Below are 10,876 nucleotides of genomic sequence, written 5' to 3'. Positions count from 1 at the left end.
TCATACTGTTAGGATAACATTTTACCTGTTACTATTAATAGTAAACCACTTTATTCAAACATTCATAATGCTTTGGTATGAGTAATGTATAGTAGAGGATATGACAGGCACAAATAATCTAAAGTAATGGATAAAACAATTTGACTCTTGAGCACTTTTATATATATATATATATATGTATATCATGGCTGTCTGATCTAGAAATTTACATTAAACAAAGTTACCTTGTGGGAACCAAAAGAGACATCTTATTCTATATTCTGTTAATGCCTCTGTGGAATACACAGCTTTTCTCTGACTGAGGTAAGAATTACATTTCACAAACTTTCTCTTGCAACAGGGCATTTGATAAGAGAATTCATGTTTCAAAGGACTCTGAAACATACAGAAAACATTGAAGAAATTAAGATATGAATAAAATTCATTTCTCTTTTGAATTCATAATGGGAATAGACAAGTTTCTCCCAGAGGGAAGGCAAGGCCTACCTGCTCCCGAGTTTCCTGGAGAATAAGAAGTAAAATAGTTGAGTTTCAAATATTATTCTGTTTGAAAAATAGAAATGAAGGAAATTAAGATGTCAGGAAAACAGTTATTAGGTTGGTTATATAGTGAATACCTGGATGGCAAAAAGAAAAAAGAAGCAAATGTTTACCTAGAGCAGGTAATGCAATATTTTGTAGGATAAATTGAATGATAGATATTTGCCCTTGAATTATCCATAGTTAACTGGAATGCTATAAAAATATTTTCAGCCTTCTTCCAGATATGAATCTTTGAAAATTACCTACATGTATTTACGTGCATATGAATTAAATGTATGGAAAAACAGAATTTGTAGAAATGCTGATAAACCAAATACCTATGTGCATACTCGATTCTAGGAAACCAAAGGGATCAGAAAGAGCTCTTTTTTCAGAAGAACTTAACAATGTTTGTGAATGTCAATTAACCAAACTGGGCAGAGATTCATGCAGTCTTATGGGAGCAGAAAGCATGATAACTAGTTTAGCAGGATAGGTCTGTCAGGAATTTATTGATTGATTTTTAAAGAATGATTATTCTAGACAAGACGAAGGGGATGAGCTTTCTGTAATTTAAATAAGAAGTTTAAACCAAGGTCCAGCAAAGCTCCAAGTGAGCTCATTTGTTGTAGGACTAATGGCATCCCATTACTTTCTGGGAAGGCATCCATCTATCTTTCAAAACTCCGACAGTGCTTTCCTCACAGCCCTGGGATTCTAAGAGAAGAGCCAACATTACAACATGAAGAGTGGGGAAATTGCTTCCCTTGTCCCTTCACTTGACCCAGGGATGAATTTTGGAAAAGAGAGGATAGTTTGTCAAAGTATCACATAATAGGAAAATGAGAATCTGGGTCAATTTCCTACTGAGTAACTTTCTTGTTCAGTTATACATATGGCTTGAGTAGTCTCAATGATCCATCTTGAGAGTTTAAAAAAGGTGAAAGCTGGCTGAAGTCTAGTGACTCACTTTACTTTTATATTCAAAATAGTTCAATCTCAGAGTAATCCATTTCTTTTCTGAAATTTTGATTAACATGTGACATCTAAAAAGATAATTAGATGGATTATCTAATATTAAAATCTCCATTTTGGAGATTTGGGGCAATATCAAAATCTCCATTATCTCTTGGAGATTATCAAAGAGATCAAAATCTGGCAATATCAAAATCTCCATTATCTCTTTTCATACCACATGACTCAATAATACTGTCTTAATGGACTTGTGTTGTTTGTAATTATTCACTTTTCTGATCAGCAATAGGTTTGGGAAATTAGAGAAAATAAATGTTATTTAAAAACAAAATATCAATTGAACTTGCATGTTTAGCTTTAATGTTTATGTGTACAACTTCATGTTTTAGGATGTAACTTGTATCTAGTGTGGTCTGAAGTTATCACTTGTTGATTTGGTACACATACATTGTCATAGCAACTGGCTTATGGTCGATAAATGAATAACACGTGATTATTAAAGGGTGATGGTCTAATTTTTAGTATTGATTTACTCTTTATAGTTAATTACTTATCAAGTATTAAAACATTTTTTATAACATTAAAAGATAATTTCTCTTTGGATAAATGTGTCATTTAAAAATGATTTCTAGTGAAAAAAATGATGGGAATCTCTATCAGTACATCTTGCTTTGTAAGAGAATCTCATATAGAACTCACTAGTGACAATCCCTGCTGTGGGTGAGCATTGACTGATAAACATATACTGGGCCTTGGGGAGCTGCTCAGATTAATTTCAGGGTGTTGGATCAAAATAATGCAGTTGCTGGCTTGGGGAGTAGCATAAAGACTAATTTCTTGAAAGAAAAAAAATTGCAAAACAGCACTTGATTCAAGGCTGACCTAGACACATGTGAGTTTGAGCTATTTTAGAAAAAGAGATGTTTATCAGGGCTGCTCAAACCACACCATAAGATTAATTCCTTTGGATTAAGGCAATGAAAATTCCTGATAGGAAGTGAATGTATTATGGAAAAGGGAAAGATATTCTGCGTGTCAGATTAGTCTCCTTAAACAAGAGCTCTGATCTCATACCCTCCCTGTTCGTCAGCTCCCAGTGGCTCTCTACTTTCTCTCTGTAGAATGCATTCAACTGTCCTAGCCTGACATCCAAACCCCACAAACTGTTTTCCTTTTTTTATGTTCAACATTTGTCACCTGCAGTCTTTCTGCTCACATCCTTATAATACAATCCAAGTGGACTTCTGCAACTTCTGGAGCCGAGATTCAATTTTCCTGATTTCATTTGGCTCCATGATTCCCTTTTGGCTCTAATAGTACTTCAGCCCTTCCTTCCTTCCTTCCTTCCTTCCTTCCTTCCGTTCTCCCTCCCTCCTTCTTTTTTCCTTCTTTTCTTCCCTGTCTCCCTCCCTCCCTCCCTCCCTCCCCTCCTCCCCTCCTCCCCTCCTTCTACTCACTCATTATGGAAGGCTTGGTGTGCACCAGATTCAGCGTTAGGCATAGAATATGTACAAAGACAAAGCTTTGTGCCCTACTTCCAGGTACTTACCATCACTTGCTTTCTCTCTTTTCCTTCTGGTACCCCTATGATGAGAATTTTGTTATGCTTGATGTCCCAGAGGTCTCTTAAACTATCCTCATTTCTTTGCAATCTTTTTTTTCTTTTTGCTGTTCTGACTGGGTGTTTTCTGCTACCTTGTCTTCCAAATCACTGATTCAATCCTCTGCTTCATGTAGTCTGCTGGTGATTCCTTCTAGTGCATTCTTCAATTCAGTTATTGTATTCTTCATGTCTGATTGGTTCTTTTAAAAAAATCATTTCTATGTCATTTTTTATGCTTGCTATCTCTCTGTTGAAGTTCTCACTAAGTTCCTTGAGCATCCTTATAACCATTATTTTGAACTCTGTTTCTGGTAGGTTACTTCCCTCTATTTTGTTTAGTTCTTTTTCTGGAGTTTTCTCCTGTTCTTTCATTTGGGATGTATTTCTTTGTTTCCTCATTTTGGCTGCCTCTCTGTGCTTGTTTCTATGTATTATGTAGATCTGCTATGTCTCCCAGTTGTGGCCGGGTGGCCTTATGTAGTAGTTGTCCTGTGGGTCCCTGGCACAGTTTCCCTAGTCACCTGCTCCAAAGGTACCACGTGTGTGGGTTGTGTGTGCCTTCTTGTTATAACTAAGCCTTGATTGCTATTGGCCTGTCAGTGGTTGGGATTGGCCCTCAGGCTGATTGGCTATGGGGTTTGGCCATGTCCACAGTTTATGGGCTGCTGTGGGTGGGGGGCTTACCCCACTGAGTGGGATTTGCCTGGGGGCTCTGGGGCCTGGTGAGACTGCCCTTTACGTATGCTGCTTGTGGGGCCAATTGGTTGGTGTTCTGCCTTGGTCTGAAGCCAACTTCCAAGTATGTTGATTCTGGGGCCTCTTGGGAGGGACTCCAGTGCAGACCCTGGTCACCCTTCCCTGTGACGGGCCGGATCTACCTTGTGGGGACAGAGCCCCAGAGAGCAGTTTCCAGGCTCTCCGCCTCATGTGGAGAGGTGCTGGCTAGGGTAGTAGAGCGCAGTCAGCTGTGGCTGGTTGGCCGTCAGCTGTAACCGTTGAGCCATTGGCCACTGATATAACTGCCGCGGCTATGGAGGGAAGCCGAGGAGAGTGAAGGAGAGTCGAGGAGAGTCGGTCAGTTGACAGCAAAGACAACAGCAGGTCACACGTCGTGTGAACCCAGCCTCCAGTGAGACCATAGTGGTATGACTTCCCTACCTATGGCTCCGTGGGTGTTCCTTTTTGGCCTAGCCATATCCTGCATTCTTATGTGAGGAGCAGGAGCTGAGACCCCGCTTAACACCCCGCATGACAAATGGCGCAGCGAGCAGGGTCCCCTGCATGACACATGGCGTAGTCAGCAGGATACGGTGCTGGCCAAAGCTCTCCAAAGGGCAGTGGAGCAGTTTGTGCCTATGAACACTCAGTCTCAGGAAGACCAGGAGGAGCAGCTGCCGGAGAGCTGGCCCCCGTGCAGGGGTGGAAAGACGTGGACGGTTCCCCAACCAGCAAAGGCCAGAGAAAGCAAAGAACATTGCAGCCCTGTGGGCTGGAAAGTGCTTGCTGAGGCAGCTCGGATGCAGGACTTGTAGTCCCAGGAGGAAATGCTTGCTGAGTCCTCCATGGGAGATGAGGGGGAGGTCAAGGTCATCCCTCACCCCCAGGACAGCCCTGGCGAATAAGTATGGTCTATGGGGAATTGCCTTCTATCCCAAATTTAATGGACCGCTTGACTGTTTGCTTGGGAAACTACCACCATGTAGTGGAACTGGTGGATGTTTGCTTTTGTGTCTTGACCGGCCACCATTGAGAATATGTAAGCACCTTGACTGTGAGCCGCTGTTGTTCCAGCACGGTACCCCGAGAGGCCCAGAGAGGGTAGCAGTGCCCTGAGAGCCCTGGCTGAGTCCAGGAAGTCTGGCTGTGCCCAGAGAGCCTGGCTGTGTCCAGGATATTACATTCACCTCCAGGCTCCTTGCACAGGGCCCCTCATGGAAGACGCTTGTCGCGTAGATTGTGAGGCGAGACCCTGTAGGGGTGGAGTGTGGGGACAGAGCCCCAGAAAGCAGTTTCCAGGCTCTCAGCCTCACATGGAAAGGTGCTGGCTCAGGTAGTATATGGCCATCAACTGTGATTGGATGGCCATCAGCTGTGGCTAGTTGGCCGTCAGCTGTAACCAGTGAGCCATTGGCCACTAATATAACTGCAGTGGCTACGCTAACAGGAAAAATGGGGCCTAGCAAGAAGATGGTGGCTGGCAAGCGCAGATTGCAGTTAGGATGGTGGGTTGTGGACAGTGTGGCTCCTGCTTCCTGTGTCACCAACCTGGCCGCCAGCGAGAATATAGTAGTATAACTCCCCTAACTATGGCTTCGTGGGTGTTCCTGTTTGGCCTCACCGTGTCCTGCGTTCTCATGAGGGAACGGGACTAGAGACCCGGCAGGCCGTCCTGCATGACATACCTCTTAGGAGCTACAAAGCAATCCGAAGTTGTTTGCTACCTGTGCTACACTTGGAGGCGTGTGGGAGAGGCCAAACTGAGAAGTGAGGACATCTCATCAATACCACGCCTGGGGTAGCTCCAGAAACAGCAAGGTCTGCTGCCACCTGCCGGCCCCCTTAAGGTTCAGCTGCTGATAGAGACTCGTGTGGTTCTTGCATTGGGTAAGTCAGGGTCTCAGGGAATCATTAGAGCATTAAGTGTTATAATTACCAGGTTAATGTAAATTCTGGTTTGGTGCCAGGGCTGAGCCTGGAGCTACTCAGCAAAAGTCTCAGAGCACACCAAGGCTAATTGCCACCCATGTGGGGCTTCATAGTTTTTCACAGACGAATGCAATATGGGCGGGGCTGGCTGCGTGCAGGAAAGTGTTTCCAGCCTTGAGGGAATGGGGCGAGGTCCCAGAATAGCTCACCAGGCTAATAATATTCAGATTTGTCTGTGTGTGGGGAGGGCTCAACATAGGAAAAATGGCGCCCACCTCCTGGCAACACAGGGAAAATGGCAACTGTCCTCCAGCCATTGCTTTATTGCTACACACTGTAGTCTGCCCCCCGTATGCCTCTGACACCCCTCAAGTTACTGTCCCTCTTCTGGAGCCCAAGGTGAGTGCCTGTGAGTGAGAGAGTCTGTGTGCGGGCTGTTTAAGAGGATGTCTGGGTTTCTCACAGCCTTCTGTCCCACCTGGATGGTTGGAATCGCCAATGTTTTTCACAGGCACATTGTGGCCTCATTTTCCTGGCACCAGTACTCTGGGCTGGGGAGGCTGGTGTGGGGCTGGGGTCTCTTGCTCCTCCAGAGGCAGCAGGAACCTCCATGGATGAGATATCCCTCTTGGCTCTTAACCATCACACAGAGGTTTGGTGCCAGCCCGTTTTATGTCTCTACCCCTCCTACCAGTCTCAGTGTGGCTTCTTCTTTATATCCTTAGTTATAAAACTTCTGTTTGGCCAGACTTCAGAGGATTCTCCAGGTTGATTGTTCTATAATTTAGTTGTCATGTTAACGTGTTCATGGAAGGATGCAGGCACAGTGTTTATCTACTTCACCATCTTGGATCCTGGTCCATAACTTTGCAGGTTTAACATCTAGAATATATCTAGCACTTACTTGGTGCCCAATGATTTTATTTTATAAATGAATGGATGAAGGCATAAAGTTATCAAGGTAGCTAATCGCTCATCTGGCAAAGCCCAAGTGTAATGTTTCAATGTAAATTGAGGCGGGGAGCACAGCATGCATGGGTGCAGGTGGTAGGAAGTGGAAAGAACCTGCTGGGGAAACAGTACATTTCCAAGATATTAGGGGCTAGTGTGAGAGTAATGGTCACTTCAATGGGGAAACAGAAGGAAGAGCAGGACTGAAAGGAAGGAGTTGAGTGGAAATGGGAATGTACAATCTTGAAAAGAATTTTTTTATGGTATTCATTTGATTATTTTCTCATGGCATTTTGTCTTTCTTATGTTCTCATATTTAAAAGAAAAAATGCAATACTTTGCCTTACCCACCCCCAATTTCCTCCATTTTGAGCTTCCATTGTAAAAAGCAACTCTTTGGAACATCTAAAGGCAGAGTAATGGTTTGTAATTTCCAGGTAGCATTATTAACAATTCATATAAAATATTTTTGTGAAATTCAATCATTTGCGTTTTTAGAGGATTGTTATACATTTTCCCTGATAGTTTTGGAAAAACAGTTTGGCTATAAAAGGCATAATGTGAAAATCCACATAGACAGGATATAGCAGCTAGGGTAGGTTAACTGCTAAAGCCAGCAACTTGTTAAACTTACAGATTTAACAGATTAACTTTTAACATACACCAAGACTGGTGTGGGTATTATTGGTCAGACTGTCTCCTAGGTGGCCCCCTTCTAGGTAGTGACTCAAGAACGCTGCTGGATCACCTGTATTTGCCCCACCTGACGCATTCTCGGCCTTCTCCACTCTGCTCTGCGCCCCTGTATATTGCATCACATAAACTCCCTTACTCTTCCAGTGGGTTTTGCTAATGAGAGGCACTAGTGGGAGACAGGAGAGTGAGAGGAGAGGTCAAGGTCTTTGCTATTTCAGTCATGATGCAGTCAGTCTCCTACCTGAGACCCCTCTCCCACGACTGTAGCTCTCACAAGGTGCCGCATTTGCTGATCTATCCCCTTCTCCTTCCAGACCTGAGTATCAGAACTACTTCCCATTGTAGTCCCAGGTGCTTCACCAATCTTTGTTAGATCCTCTAAGTTTGTTCACTCATTCAATAGTCCTCCTTTAAACTCTCTTTTCTTCTGAGCATACCAGCTGTTTCCTGCTGGGACCCTGACTCATACAATGTCCCAAGGTCCTTTCATTTTTATGGTGCTGCTGTGTTTAGTGCAAGCTGGAAGAATGCTTTGCAGGCCCCAGTTCATGGATGAATATAAATAGACTGGGAAGGACTGGGCCTTAGGAATTCTTGAAACTATTTTTTGTTATTAGTTTCAGGTGTACAAAACAATGTAATAGTTAGACATTTATCATTTACATCCCTCACACAGTGACAACACTCCTCCCCCATCCACCACCCCTCTGATCTCACACACAGCCATTTCATTTCCATTGTCTCTGAGGAATTCTTCAATTCCTTGCTTAATTCTATTAAGCAAGAGTACCACTCCAGGAAGAAGCCTCCGCTGAAGAGAAAATACTGGGAGTAGAATCCAAAGTCAGTGGTCAGGACAAGGACAAGAAGAGCAAAGAAAGAAAGGTTTCAAATCCATATAATCAAAGTAAATCTTACTGATTTAAACCTGTATTATCCTGAAACATATGATAGCACTGGACATGAATGAGAACAAGGTTTTAGGTGCTTTAGGATAATGAACATAATTATTTTTGCTAATGGGGCAAAGCAGTGGCAAAGATAATCTCAAATTACTTAAGATATTACTGCCATATGACTTATTTTATCCATAAACATTCCAGGGCTATTCAGTGTTTGCTGCAAAACGTGCTGTCGCTACCCGTTTTCCCATCAATACACCATCACTCAGAACACTTTGGATTGTCTTATGGAAATGTCTGGGGGAGTTTCTAACACCTGGTTTTGAATCCTCACTTATGAAGGATCTTTACTTTCAGAATGATTAGATTTTTTTTATTGTTAAACATTGAAAGAAAAATGTAAAAGAAAAACCGAAAAATGTAAAAGAAAAACTGAAAGACTGAATGGAATAAGAAATGAGGTAAACAAAATAAAAATGCAATGTTAATTACCACTTTGGAAAACTATTTTCAGTATCTACTGAAGCCGATCTAATACATTCCCTATGATGCAGCAACTGCACTCCCAGGATATGCTAACTAAACTAGGCTTGTATGCTCATCCAAACCATGCACTGAGTAATTGTGATTACCCAAGCAGGAAATAACCCCAATGCCCATCAAAACTAGAATGGATAAGTATATTGAGGATGTCTTTACACAATGGGGTCCTGTACAGCAATAAGAATGAACGGGCTGCTTGTGGGGAGAAGACTTTTGGCGGGTAAGGTTGAGAGCTGGCACACAATTTAGAAGTGATTACTGTCATCTAAGCAAGAGATTATGATGGCTGGGACCAAGCTCAGAGCTCTTCACAATCTGTGGCTAATTGGACCCTGTCACACCAGATTTCCCGACATAATTTAGACATTTGACAGTTGCATACTTGAAGTACATGTTCAAAGGAAAAGGGAGCACATTATTAGAAAGCTACAATTTAAGCACCTAACATCACTTCCAAAAGTAATCCTATTGTTTTGTACTGGCTTTTACTGCCTTTTGAAATTCTGATTAATAAGAAAATCATTTAAGCTGATAAAGCCACCTGCGTAGAAAATGATTATCTCAGAGTGGTTTGCCAGAGCTCACTAGTAATTGAAAACCATGAATGAAAAATTTCCTGCTTCTTTCCTATTTAAAAGTTTAAATATCTGCAAGGAAACACAGATCTTCTCTCCTTTCTGTCTTTATTGTGTATATTGATTTATAAGTGCTGCTAGAGAAGAGAGCCATGTTCTAGGTGGTGCCAGGACAATGGGCATGGATGTGGGTGCAAATGCTATCCCTGTTCTTGGGGATAAAAAGTGACAGGCTAACAGAAATCATCACTGGGAACAAATGACATGGGAAATGGGAAGACGCAATCTCCTTGAGTCACTTATAGACCTGCGTGATATGCAAAGAATTTAGACTTACAGCCTAACCAGCCAATGCCTTTTTTTTTCTCCTCCCAAAGACACCAAAGTTGATTTCTACTTCTCTTTTTGAAACTTCTCTCTATGGTGCCCCACTTTTTTGGGCTGGAGTATATTGATTTGTAGGTCAAACATAAGGGTTTCTGAAGCGAAGCACAAATTACTTACTACTTTCTTATTAGGTTATTGTTGTCACTTGCCTTTGCTATTTTGACTTCAGCTTAAAAGTCAATCTCCTCAGTACCGTGTTTCCCCCAAAATAAGACCGGGTCTTATGTTAAGTTTTGCTCCAAAAGACGCATTAGGGCTTATGTTCAGGGGATGTCATCCTGAAACATCATGTGAAGGCTCATTTTCCAGTTAGGTCTTATTTTCGGGGAAACACGGTATTAAGCAGACTGACAGAGGGCCTTGACTGGGGAAGAAAAAGACAAGGAATTACTTTGGTGCCCTGGTCTCAGAACTGGTTGGAAACAGCAGAGTGAACTGACTAAAAGCAAAGAGTTTAGAATAGCATGGTTTGGGATCAACAGTACACTTTCTTGCTGTTTAATCCTAGGTAAATTGCTTTACTTCTCTAAGCACAAAGCCTGGCATGTAGTAAATGTTCAATAACTGTTAGCTCGCATCTTAGTCTGTTTAGCTGCTGTAACAAAACACCACACACTGGATCTGGGTAGCTTATAAACAAAACATCTATTCATTATAGTTCTGAGCCTGGGAAGTCCAATATCATGGCATTGGCAGATTTAGTGTCTGGGAGAGCCTGCTTCACGTGGTGGAAGGGATCTGTCTGGGATTCCTTTTCCAAGGGTGCCAATCCCATTCCTGAAGGCTCTTTCCTGATCACCCCCCAAAAGCCTTACCTCCTAATATCATCACCTTAGGGGTTAGGATTTCAACATATGAATTTTGGGGGGACACAGACATTCCTACCATAGTAGCTAGTTACACTAGTTATCTTAACAGAGTGATTTGAACTGTTAGCTATTATTATTAGCTAATTCTCTGCTATGTCTGTTTAGTCCTAACCCCAAGGACTAAGCATGTTAAACTCTAGTGGAGGCAATGAACCCTCCTCTAATTCATGTGATAGTCAGGGACACTTCTCTGCCTCACAGTTCCTA

Source organism: Rhinolophus hipposideros (genome assembly GCF_964194185.1).
Source record: "Rhinolophus hipposideros genome assembly, chromosome: 2".
Taxonomy (NCBI): Eukaryota; Metazoa; Chordata; class Mammalia; order Chiroptera; family Rhinolophidae; genus Rhinolophus; species Rhinolophus hipposideros.
The sequence above is the reverse complement of the archived record's forward strand: the minus strand, read 5'-3'. Positions refer to the sequence as shown.